This window comes from Cavia porcellus, unplaced genomic scaffold, assembly GCF_034190915.1.
Source record: "Cavia porcellus strain 051 isolate PalLab524CR breed Dunkin Hartley unplaced genomic scaffold, mCavPor4.1 scaffold_1, whole genome shotgun sequence".
Classification (NCBI taxonomy): Eukaryota; Metazoa; Chordata; class Mammalia; order Rodentia; family Caviidae; genus Cavia; species Cavia porcellus.
The window spans coordinates 237,332,736-237,345,664 of record NW_026947484.1 but is presented as its reverse complement, the minus strand read 5'-3'; the positions used below and the strand labels follow the sequence as shown (position 1 = coordinate 237,345,664).

Genomic DNA, 12,929 nt, shown 5'->3' with positions numbered 1-12,929 from the left:
GTGAAAAATAGAAATTAAAAAAAATTTATGTAAAATAGTTACACAGTAGATTTAGAAGTGAGGCTCCAGACTGCCCTGTAGCCAGGAGGCAGGAGGGATGCTTCTCAGATGCTAGTACAGTCTGCTTCCTGAACTCAGTGCAGGCTGCATGGATACATTTACATTGAAAGTCAATCAAACATGCATTTGTGCAGTTTTATGTGTGTATGTGTGTTACATTTCAGCAAAAGGGCTTTACATATTAAAATCACATATAGTATGAAAGTTACTCTAGAGAGAACAGGGACCAAAGTAACTCTCCCAAGGTCAGAGTCAGGGTTTGAGCCCAAATCTGGACCTTGATAGTAGGAACTCAACCACCGTTAGATGGTGACATGACGCTGCTGGATGCCACCTCTTTACAGGTATCCTAACACACATGTCCTGCAATTGATTCTTGTGCAATTTCTGTAGATCCCTAAGCACAATGCTTGGTGTTTGCTAGGTGCCTGGTACATATCTTATGTGGAGTAAATCCCCCTGGGTACCCCTTCCAGTGACTGACATGATTTCTACAAGCAACAGCATGCCACCGTGTAAGAGCAGATCATAAGGACAGATGACTACATTTATTACATGGGCACTAGAAGTTAATCTTTGGGCCCAGAATCCACGTCTCACCCTCCCCACTGCAACCCTCCTAGAATCCTTGGGATGCAGCAGCGCAGCCCTGAATTTCCTCAGGGTCAAGCGCTTTGGTCTGCAGCTGATGATAGACTCTCTTTCCAGGAGTCCTGGAAAATCTATTTCATCCTGGCATTTAGAAAGATATCTCTAGGCCTCAGGGACTGACTCCAGGTCAGGAGGTTGCTTGAAGGATTTTGAACACAGAATATGGGTTGTAAAAGCCCCGTAGAAATCAAATTGGACAATCTTTTTCTCCAGAGAGGCAGGTTCCTGACTTCGGTCCACTCACTCACATCCTCAGGTCATTTGCAAGCCAGCAACTCCATGCCGCAGTACACCAAGGTAGATAAGACGGAGTCCACACCTCCCACACATGCAGAAGGTGCACAGGATCAGGTCTGGAAAACAGTGAACCTGACCACTGCGAGTCGGAGAGACGCCATGAGGCATTGGGGGATCCTGCACAATATGTGTTCTAGCAGGGTTGGCCACTTCCCATTGGCAATAATGCATCATCAGAGCATACGGGGGTTTTCATGAGGACTCACGAGAGAATATGGTCAGTCCAGCTGGTGCAGGGCAATCAAGGGAGGCCACATAGAGCCGACGCTCCCAGAGGCCTCTCGTGATGGGACATTTAAAGGGCACTGAGGCCAGGGTAGCTCAGCCTGGAGACCCGCCCACCTGCACTTTCCCCAGAAAACAGGGAAACCAGCACCCACATTTCTGCCCACTCACCAGAGACTCCAGCCTTAACAGCCCTGCTCTTCAGAAGGCACTGATGGCCCAGCCACTCACAGTCTCCCTCCCCCACTGTATACCTCCAAGCAGGCCTGGCCCTGCCGCCAGTGACTTGGCTCACAGATTCCCCCACCTTCCCTTACACTCTGACTGCAGAATCAGCCTGGCTTTCTGCTCAAGGCTGATACTGACCATCCCACACCCATATCCCACACTCCACACCCACACCGGCCTCCCCTGGCTCTGCCTAATCTCTTCTTCTCAGACTTCACAGGAGCTCTGTCCCCTCTGCTGCTGAGTCCCCAAGGCCTAGGGTTGACTACCCCATCATTTCCCCATGATCCAGAGAGGCTTCACAGCTGGACACAGCCCTGAGCGGATGCCATGCGTCTGGAGAACCTTCTCTCCCCTCCCCATTTCCCAGGGGAGAAAAAAATGGTGCCTGTCAGAAATGTGATAGAATTGTCAAAAGTACATCGAAGTGGCTGTGTACATTGTGATCCCTAAGTCACAGTTCCATTTGTTCTGTGACAGTGCAAAAATAACAGAATTTCCATCAAGATGGAAAATAAAAATGAAGAAAGCACTTCAACAGTATTTGAAAACAACGTCTAAACAAAAGTCCCTTTCATTCCTCCCTGGCAGTGTCTCAGTGGCACCCATACATGCTTTTTTCATACCTGGCACAGGTTGGAAGCAGGAGACCTCAGTCCCCTGCATCTGAGGACAGGTCCAGACAAGGTTCTGGTCCCTCAGCTCAGCTCTGTCTGTGCAGAGCCACAGGACATCAGCCCAGACAGACCCCAAGGCTCTGGTTAGAGGATTTTCACATTTAATTTGTACTGAAAGAAGGCTGGATGGGACACCCCTCTGGGAGCCACCCGAGGAGGAATTTTCCAAGAGATGATTGCCGGGTTCCCCGTGCTTCCATCCACTGCAGCCCTGACCATCCAGGGCTGCCCTTCCCCAGTTATCCTCACCATTCACCCCTCTACCACAGACCCCCACGCCCGAGCCACTTTCTCCCCGAGAGGAAAAAGCTGCTCAAGAAAGGCTTACTTGGTGACTTAGCAAATGAGTTAAAGCTGGTATGGAGCCATGCATAAGTAAACGCCAGGAGCACAGTGGGGTGAGAATATTTATCGTTAACTGATGTGTATTTGTATCAAAATAATACATAGCACACTGTCTAAATAAAACTTGCCTAGAACTAACAGGCAAAGACGGCAGCAGTGTCTTGCTGGACCTCTTCCCATCCATCAGGGCTGGCCTCAAAAGACAACCGCTGCTGTCTTTTCTACCTGTTTCTTATTCTATATGCCTGCAAATACCTGGATTTATTGATTTTAGACATCCACTGGTTTCCTATTACATTGCACCAGGATTTAATGCTCATATACCATCCAACCTTTATTTCTCTCTCATCCTCTCATTAAATTTACATAAGTTATTAGATCAATACTCTGTAATTTTATTTTGACGGTAGTTACGTTGTTTGTAAATATCCTTTGCTGCTAAGACAGATGGTAAGTAGGTCGTGAGGGGTGGATGACGTACTGAGGGCCTGATCCCTTCGTGCAGAGCTGCCAGCCAAGCCCTGCTTTCGGGGCTCCAGGTCGGCCCCGGCTTTCTTGAGGCCCTTCATCTCCGGCTCCTGAGCTCTTTCCAGAAGAGCAAACTAGTCTGCATCTCCCCGGCACCACCTCTGGCAGACACTTCAGTCCTAACTCCCCTGCTTAGCTAAATCAGCGGCCACTCCGTTCGGCTCCGGTTTTCCAAGTATTTGTCCTCACTCACCCACTGCTGTCTCTATGTGTGTTCTCTTTCTCTCCTAGCATTACAGCTGTTCACTCCTTTACTGTTATTTTAGTAGGAGTTGGAGAGAGGGAGAGAACAAAAGAAGAAAGGGAGGAAAAAGAAAAGAAAGAAAATGTGTATAATTGATTTACTTATGTTTGAATAAAATTCAACAACCTGTTAAGGAAAGGGGCTCCACATGGTCAGGGTAAAACTGTTCAAGTCTTTTTCAGGATAGCCCCATTGCCTTTTCAAGCTAGAGGGTTGGAGTAGACGCTGTGATATGCCGCCCAGATAGTCCTCCTCCTGCTACGACAGAAGCATTCATTCTCCCAGTGAAAAGGAGATCTCTGTGTTCTCAGAGATAAAATAGGTGTCCAACAGGATACTGCTTCATTATACAATTTTTTTTGTACCAGGAATCGAACTCATGACCTTGTGCTTGCCAAGCAGGCGCCATGCTGCTGGGCTATATCCCCAGCCCTATTGCTTCATTTATACAATGAAAAGAAGAAGACAAGGGTAGATGATAAGGAGGTCAAGAAAACGTCCTGAATAAAAGGACATGAATCCTTGACCAATTTCTCAGGCCCGCAAACTTGATCTAACTCTCACACAGTCCGTCGATCCTAACAATTCCCCCAAAAGAAAGGACAGGCCGGAAACCTGTGCCCAAAGGGGATTCCCAAACATTTCAAAGACTGTGGACCTGGTCCACGTTGACACTGGCCCACAGGGACCTGAAGTGACTCGTGAGTCCGCATTGGAACAGAAGGTGAGCACACAGATGAAGTCTGCAGCAGGCTCCACAGGGAGATGCCTGGCACGTTCCCCCGGGGCTCTGGAGCAAGGCCAGCCATCTCACCAGGGAACCGGTCCCATCCAGGAACAAAGCTCAGCGGCACAAGTGCCTGCCTGACAGCACACCCTCCTGAGTTCCATTCCCAGTACAAAAAAAAAAAAACAAAAACTAGTCCCTGTCAAGATGCTGGACTCCAGCTCACACAGAGAATGTGACCTGGAGCATCCAGAGGACCATAGGGCACAACTCTGTACCACGTAATGGGCTGTCAGACCCGTCAAGACATAAGCTCAGGTGGGCCCAGCAGCAATCCATAGCCAGCACAGAGCCACACAGGTGGGCTGAGTACATGGGGCATGAGGAAGCTGGATGAGCAGACGACTCAGTGCTCTGTCAGCCATCACTGCTGCACGGGTGGCTCCCATCAGCCCTCCTGAGGACTCCCTCATGACCTACAAATGGAGGCAGAAGGGCCTGAGGTCTGTGCGCACACAGGTCAGCTTGCTCTGCAGGTGACGAGTGCAAATGGATTGCCATGCGTTACATCTCCCCCCGGGGCAGCCCTCGCTCACAGCCAAACCCCCCTTGGCCCACATAGCAGAAAATAAGGGCAACTATCACCTTCTCAGCCACCATCAGCCTCCAGGTAACCAAACAAGGACTTCTTCAATTCCAAATGTTCAGACAGAAAACCAAGATGTACCCTGCCATGGAAAACAAACAAACATCATATTATCAAGAAGAAAAGACTCCTTAGCGGATGCTCATTCGATATTTCGGTTCCATTAGAATCTTAGGGAAAAGATCTGACGGCTTTACCAAATCCTCTAACAGCAAAAAACGGGGTTTGAATAAGGGCAAAAGGCACGAATTCACGCAAAGAAAGCACAGGAAATCTTGCCCTAACAGGGCAAAGAAGCCAAGCCCAGCAAGCAAGTAGGACCCGCCATCTTGGTGGCCTTGTGACATCTAACTGAAACGTTGTCGGCATGTCAGAGATCATCTTCGCACCACAAAGGAAAGGAGAAATCCACCAGGGTTTACATGCAGTCAGCCCTGTGTCTCCTCTCTACCGCTGTCAAAATCAGCCCTCTCCCTCTCTCAGAAATTCAGCATGAAATTTGTAGGGTCCTCACTCGCTTCCTCACCCCTACAAATGGCGCTTCCAAAAGGCCGGCCTGGTCCACCCTCTTCCGCACCTCAAACTATAATTCCGAAGCAGAAACTGGCTGAAGGCTCAAAACTCTCCTTACTTCTTCCCAGGCCTACACAGCTTTCCTAGTAGCTAGATTTGAGCCAAGTAACACGGGCTGTGGGCAGAAATTCAATATAGAAAGTCCCCACCCGTGGGAGATACATCCCAAAACCCTCAGCGTAGGCCTGGAATCAAGGGTAGTACCAAATTATATAGATGCTAGGCTTTCTCCTACCTACATTCATCTGGTAAAGTTTAACTTATAAATTAGACTCAGTAAATTATCAGTGACAATAACTCCTAATAAAACAATTATACAGCCTACTGTAACAGAAGTCACGTGCATGCATTCTTCTCTTCATCAAAACACCTGCTCCCACTGCACACAGACCTCTTCTTGAGGCGTTGTGTGACAGAGTGGCTCCATGATGAGTCCAGTGGGGTGATGGTGTAGGCGAATGTGCAGAGCTTTCCCCTGTCATTACTGGGAACCAGGTCACACATCTAATTAGTACACAGCCTAGAAGGCGTGGCTGGAAAGAAGCACAAGTTTTAAAAGGGACGAGAAGGACGCAAAGTTGGTAAAGCAATGCTTGGTTTGTCAGCAAAAATGAAAGAAAATAGAGAGAATCCAGAAATCAAGGCCTAGCTACTAGACCCTAAATAACATTTTAAAAGTGCTTTGAGCAGCTGAAGTCCTTCAAGACTTCAAGTCCTTCAAGTCCTTCAAGAAGGACTCCATCTCACAGCAAAAGTGAAAGATGTCCTCTTCTCCTCCAAGCTTACTGTTTTAGATACTCTCAAGACAGCAGCTATTAAATGAGACCGAGGCCTGATGGAAAACAAGTTCAAAAATGAAAACAGCCTGATCATTATGTTAGGTAAGAACTCCAGGTGAAGTTATGTCCACCTACAACTATATACAGGCAAATGAATCACAAAACTGTTGAGTCTTTTACAAAAGTCTGTTACCAAAGGAACTATAATACTGGTCTTGGGGAAAAAAAGCTGGGTGTATTGGTTCATGCCTATAATCTCAATACTACAGGAGGCTTCCTGAAGCAGGAGACTCCAAAGCTCAAGCCCAGCATGAACAACTAAACAATTTTATGAAACTCTGTCTCAGAATAAAATATTGTTTAAAAAAGGCTGGGGATATAACTCAGTGTGAAGATCCTAGGTTCAAACCCTAGAATTAAGAATAAAAAAAAAAAAAAACCTTCAATCCTTTCAACTTGCACCAAAAGAAGGAAGTAAAAGGGAAGAGACCACTACCCACTTCACATATCCCCAGAGAGGACGATGGACAGGGAAACTTCCAGAGCAAGGAGCCAGGGACCACAGGACGAGAGACAAGAGAGCCCCTCCCAGAGAATGGCACCAGGGTTAACTGAGAACTTCCCAGGCCAGTGGCTTCTGTCCTGCATCGTGACTGTAGGTTCAGCTGTGTCTAGGCCACCTCAGCTCAGCCACCCTCACCAGCTCAGTGTGCCAGAAGGCACACCTGGGCCATCAGTTCCTGAGTCACAGTGAGCCATGCCCAGACCGATGAGTCCAATTTCAGGAATCAGAACAAGATGCATGCGTTGGACTTCAAGAAGTGAGGATGGTCCAAGCATAGCAAGAAGGGGATGCACAGACTTCGGGCTTCTAGAGGACAGACTGTGGCAGGGACAGGTATCCACAATTCATTCTGCTGCTCCCACGAGGAACCATCACTGGAGACAGCCCCAGGCCAGGGATGAGCGCCTAGCTCCCACTCCGTTGCAGTGTGGCTACTCCTGCATGCAGACGTGCTTGTGCTCTCTTCTTACAGGAAGGTGCACAGAGGGAAGTGCATTACTTTCCAGCTGGGTTTTATTTGCAAGTGGCAGTTTTCACCTTTGCTCTCCTTTTCCCCTTCTGCCAGCTGGAAGCAGAAGACTCCAAGGTCTTGAGTACTGGTGGCAGCTAAAAGTAGAGGATACCTGGACCCTGGAACCCCCACTTGGAGTAACATCACCTTCCAGCCAGGAGCGCCGGAAGCAGACTGTTCCAGAGCTGAGCAGTAACCCTACTGCTCCAAGGCACTGACAGTTAGACAAGAGCCAGCATCGCCCTGACCAGCCTGCAGCAGGCTGTCTGAAGCAGCGTCTGTTCCCTCGTGTGGGCATTCAGGGCCTCTTGTTGATGGTTAGACTTTTTGCCAGCACAGTGGAAGGGACAGCATTCCATACAAACGATGACACCACCCACCTTCACGTGGCGTCATTGTTCAGCGGGTCAGTTACTTGCTCTCTTAAAGGCCATGAGTTTCCAGCATTATGTATGTGGCGACTGCATGATCTCCTGCACAGATATGTCAGGGGTAAGTCAGTAATTTACCACCTCTACACTGTCACACGACCCATGCTGTTCATCAGAGAGGACTGTCACGAAAGTTAATTTTTCACATTGTTTGATAGTCTGGACACTCACCAGTAAGAATCCACAATGCCTTTCCCAGTGTCCCAAAGGCACATCAGCTGAGAACCACTGATTCCGAGGCTGGAAATGCCTAAGCCCATAACATATAAACTCAGGCATCCCCGTGAGTCTCTCCGAGTCCAGGGAGACAGGGGCTCCACGCACAGTTTCAATCAGGGTAAGTCTAGCCTCCGCTTGCACAGAGATTTGACCTTCTGCAAAGGTCAAATTTGAGTCTATGGCTCCAGGTGAACAGGGACTGGAACCGCTGTTCCTATTTCAGAGTGTCCCTGGGGTGTGGGAGGGGAGTCACTGCCAAACCAACAGCTAGGAAGAGACAGCAGGCAGTCAGCAGTGGGGCGAGCACGAAATCAGTGAGCATCAAAAGATGCACAAAATGACTTCAGGCATAAATAACTAAATACTTACATTCGGAAAATCACACCAGCCAAAGAACTCACGCTAACATGACTTTACCTTCCAGCATATTCTTGCCCAGGGAGGTAAAATGTTCAAACCAGGAACTTGCTGAAAAATTAATCGGTTCTTGAATAGAAAGCATCCATTGGCAGTTTGTGCCCACAGAGCCTCAAGCCTTTCTCCTCAGACTCCCCGAAACACTTGGACTCGGCCTCTGATCCTAAACTGTCAGGTCATAGTTGCGCAGCCTGAATCCACCTTCCACACTGGAGGACTCACTGATGTCCAGATTCCATCCTATAATTATTCTAATTTTGCTCTTCTCCTAGGAAACGGGACAAGACCTTGTCAAGGTGGTGTACCTACTACAGTACCATGAGTCCTCTTAAAGCCCAGCACTGAAGCCTGTGAGGTGTTCGGAGGTGGCCGGGGATGACAGTGAACCCTAAAGCCTATAATGTCCTTGTAAGAAGAGACCAGAGAGCTTGCACGGGCACAAGGAAGAGCCGTCCCCAAACCTAGAAGAGGACTCGCAGCAGAGAAGATCTGCCGCCACCTTGATCTTGGACTTAACGAGCTTCCAAAACTGTAAGAAATAAATACTGATCAATGTGTGGTTTTACCTGCACATGGCGATATGCAGGGCACTCCTAGCACTCTGGGAGACTGAGGCACAAGGATCGCAAGGTACCAGCCTGGGCAGCTTAGCAACCTAGCAAGACGCTGTCTCAAAGTGAAACAAATAAAAAGTCTGGGGATGGCATTCAGTCCAAAGGCCCTGGGTTTGATCCCCAGTGCTGAATGTGTTTAGATACTCATTCTGCGCTTTGCTGTCTCAGCACCCAGAACTGATGTAGGCACAGGTAAGCGAGCAAACATGTCTGTCAACAGGTCACTGCATTACTATTCAGAGGACAGCATTTGGAAACACCTACAGATACACATCCTGGTATTGGATGTCTCACGGGGTGTCTCAGGAAAAGTGTCCTAACGTCTCTGTTCTCTCATAACAAATCCAGATGTACTACTTACACATATCTTGTGAGCTATTTCAGACAAGGCAGAGCATGACATACGGCAGGCCGAAGCAAAAAAAAATGTAGCTAGATGGATAGATTTATAATAATAACCTGTCAGCTACACAGACACTTGTATCATGAAGACCAGTCACTAAATCTTTTAAAGATTCTTGTAAGCATCATTACAAAACAGACACAAGCATTCACTCTGGTCAATTACGAAACAAAAACCATTTAGACGGGAAGCCAACATTAGGAAGAGAATTGAAAGACAGGAAATAAAAAAATTAAGAGTTACGTTAAAGTAAGAAATCTAGACTATCAGAGCTAGAGAGAGGGGATCCCTTTTGTGAACAGTTTTATAAACTGAGCAATCATTTTTCTCCCCCATGGCCAACATAGTGAAGCTAATGGTAACAGCATTAATTTATCATGAGGCTTTAAAGATCTCTCTTGTCAGGAATGAAATAAACACGTGACAGGATAGCCAGACAGTCATTGTTTATAGAAAGGTTATTATAATAATTAAGATTAATAGCCATTACTTGTCATGTTGGTGGAATTTTTTTTTCCTTGGGAAATAACTGTAGCCATATTAAATAACTAATTAACACATCTCTTTGTCTGGCTGGGAATGCATGGATTCACAAGATCCTCTGTGTTCTCTGGTGGGCCATAACCAAGTAAATAAATAAATAAATACACTATAAAATGATCAGCTCAAAATTAAACTCGTCGCTGGATGGTGGCAGGGCCGAGGGACGATGGACCCTCTCTCCCACTCCAGACCTCGCTAATCCGCTGATGATGACCAAGTACAGATCCCATGGCCTGTGTGTGTGTTTCTGTGGATGTTTACGCATAAGGATATATCTTAAGGTTTTTAATGTGTTTTATAACAACTTGAATAACTTTATCTCCATACAAAATGGGATTTTTTTTTAACTCCTCAGTTACGGCACTGTAAGAGAAATCTTAATGCCTTAAGTATTAAAGCCTCAAAGCTATTTTTATTGACCATTTTCCAGAGCGACATGAACACGGAGAGGAAAGGAATGCATCTTCATGTTACAGTTCTGTCTTTTTTTCAAGGGGGCCTTGCCATTTACACAGCTATCACTGAAAGAGAAAACGAGGGCCAAGAAACTCACCTTCCCTCACCCCAACGGCACTGCTGATCTCTTTCAGGAGACTCTGGGGTCAAGGGCAGTGTCTTCAGGAGGGACCCTAAAACCCCAGGACCTGGCAGCCCTCCTGGAGCTGTCCCTGGGAAGAAATAGAAAGTGTTCACAAAGAAAGATCAAGGGTGTTCCCTCCCAAACTCACCTCGCCCCCATCCCAGGCCCACAGCCAGGCGCAAGGCGGAGGATGAGCCTGGAGGCCAGACACAGAGCAGACCAGGGATCCAGGGAGGGTACCTTGGGTTCAGGGCAGGCTTTGCACCTCCTCACCCGGCCCCAGAACTCACCCTTAAGGTGCTTCTTTTGTGCTTTCCATCACGCACGCACCCGCACCCATCACCTGAAAAGCATATAGATTTCCACTTCCTCTGGAGCCCTCATTTTCAAACTGGTAAATTACCTTCATTCCAAAGAAAGTGTGTGTGTTTACAGACCACAGCGCTGCAGGAGGGAGGCAAGGTGGGAAGGTCCAGGGTATTCCTGACCCGCTAAGAGACAGAGCACTGGCTTGGGTGACACAGACACAATTCCTGCTCTCCACCGAGTCATAGTGCATGACGGTAAGGCAACCAGGTTCTCAAGAAAACAAAGATGTGCTCTGGACAAGTCTTGAGAGAAGCCTGACTGAGAAGACTCCATGGATCCCCAGCTCTGCCCAACTGGGGGACCCCACCCACAGCACCACCCCCTCACAGCCCTCAGAAGCCACTGGTGTCGCTAGGGTGGGGACATACCCCACTTGGCTTCCCTAAGCCCAACCGAAATAGACTCAGCTCTGCAACGCAACTCTGCTGAACTGTGACAGAACACAGGAGACTGAAAAACTGAGCACAGGACTCTCACTCCCCACAGGAATCCGGCGCTCTCCCCTCCCACACACCAGCTCCCTCTGGCAGCTTCCAACCTGGGACCTTTGTTTCTGGCCTTTCTTCTCCCAGGATGCATCATCTTGCTGCCCAGAGTCTTGGTTCTTCAAACTTCAAGACTAGCATAATCCCACTGGTCCGCGAGCCCCCTGCAGAGCCCACGTCCTCTGCAGTTCCCACTCACAGAATCACGGTAGGCAGGAGATATGGTCTCCACTTGACAGAACCCACACCTTCCATACAGGGAGTGGCCTGCTCCCCCAAAAGGTCACACTGTCCCAGAGCCTTAGCAATACCAGTTCTGGAAGAAAGAAATGAAGGGGGAAAATGTGCTTCCCTTCTAGGCGCCCCGCTCCACCTACAGCAGATCAAGGCAAAGCTGGTGAAAGGCCACGCAGGGAAAAACTGCTTCGGGGAGGAGCTGACGTTTGCTCGCGCCTTCGCTGGATCCAAACACAATTTCTACAGACAGGAAATGCGAAAAGTGGGCAAACAAGGAGCAATGGAGATACGGACAGAGAAAGAGTACAGTGCATCTAAGGATCCGAAGGAAGGGGGAAACCCAAGCAGAGGAAGGGGAAGGAGCAAAGCTGTAATGTCCCGGAACACCAGAGTGCGACCACGGCACTCACACGGGCGACGTCCACACTTCTGCCAACCAGCAGCCTTGAGGAGCCGGGCCAGGGACACACACAGTGGGGGTGCTCCGGGAGGGCACAGGCGTTCACGTCAACCCCCGGGAGGGGAGAGAACAGATGAGGTCACCGGGACTGTCCAGGGGAAGCTGGGTTTTCCTCAGAAGAAGAAAGCCCCTAGGACACCAACTTAGGAGGGAGGCAAGTGAAGGACACACAGTATGAGTGACCGAGGGAGGAGGAAAGCCCGAAGGCTCGGTGTCAAGAGACTGAGCCAGAAGAAAGCCCAGGGACAGTCGCTCCCAGGCAGAAGTGGTGCCAGCTCCTCCCAACCCACGCTCCCCAACTCACTTGTCCTCTGAAGGTGCTGAAGGCCGAACCGTGCCACCCGCCCTGGGAAAGCCCTGAATGCTGTCTGCCACGGCTCTCACCCTAGCCTGGCAGGAAGGTCGCCCGGAACTGGCCCTTACAGACACCATCCATCCTGAGCTGCTCCCACAGAGACAACGTCGTAGCCAAACCCACACGCACTCTTTCCACAACATCACCCTACCCTCTCCCGCCCTTCTTTCATTCCTGTCGTTCCACCTGTGGCAATGCCTTTCCTTCTGGGCGATCTTGCCAGCTGAAGTTGGGAGCACGCTCCCTTCAGTCTGTCTTATGACTCATCGTGGTGGGGACAGGCACAGCCAGATGGACAAGCCTTTCCTCCCTGCTTAGACATGGTCAGCTGACGGCAATAGCCAAGATGTGAGAAAGCACAGATACATACAACATTGCGAGCTGGGATTAGGCTGGACAGCCATAGGAATCTGTGTGTTTGCTACGGCCCCCAGCAGCTATTAAAAAGCCCCGCGGTCTCCTCTCTGGGTCTTCACTCCTCCCTGGGTGGAAGAAGACTGTCTGGCATTTGCTGTAGCTCCTCCGGCTATAGCCTAGAGAAATCAGAGCCTCCTCCCGAGCACTCGGAGGTCTCCCCAGGCGAGGTCCCATATCAGAATTAATAAAAGCAAGTGTGACTGCGTCGCTTTGGGCTCTGACACAGCCTGGGAATCCTCATCAAACACACACCCGCGTGGGAGAAGAGGTCACCATGGATATTCCAGTGCTAACACTCGAACGCTAATAACTTTACCATGTAGATTAATTTTAAATGTCAGAT

At 48.9% G+C, this 12,929-nt stretch overlaps 1 long non-coding RNA gene across 2 annotated transcripts; it reads right to left on the bottom strand.

The window, feature by feature from the left end:
- Positions 1-2,388: 2,388 nt before the first annotated feature.
- On the bottom strand, positions 2,389-12,254 carry LOC106028289 (uncharacterized). 2 transcript variants are annotated; one of them, XR_010041500.1, is made up of 4 exons: positions 10,554-12,254; positions 10,237-10,351; positions 4,628-4,710; positions 2,389-4,458 (listed from the first exon to the last, which is right to left on the bottom strand). It is a non-coding gene; the product is annotated as an uncharacterized LOC106028289 (long non-coding RNA). The 2 variants fall into 2 exon arrangements; XR_001201912.2 differs by having other exon boundaries at positions 10,237-12,254.
- Between the last annotated feature and the right edge of the window lie 675 nt (positions 12,255-12,929).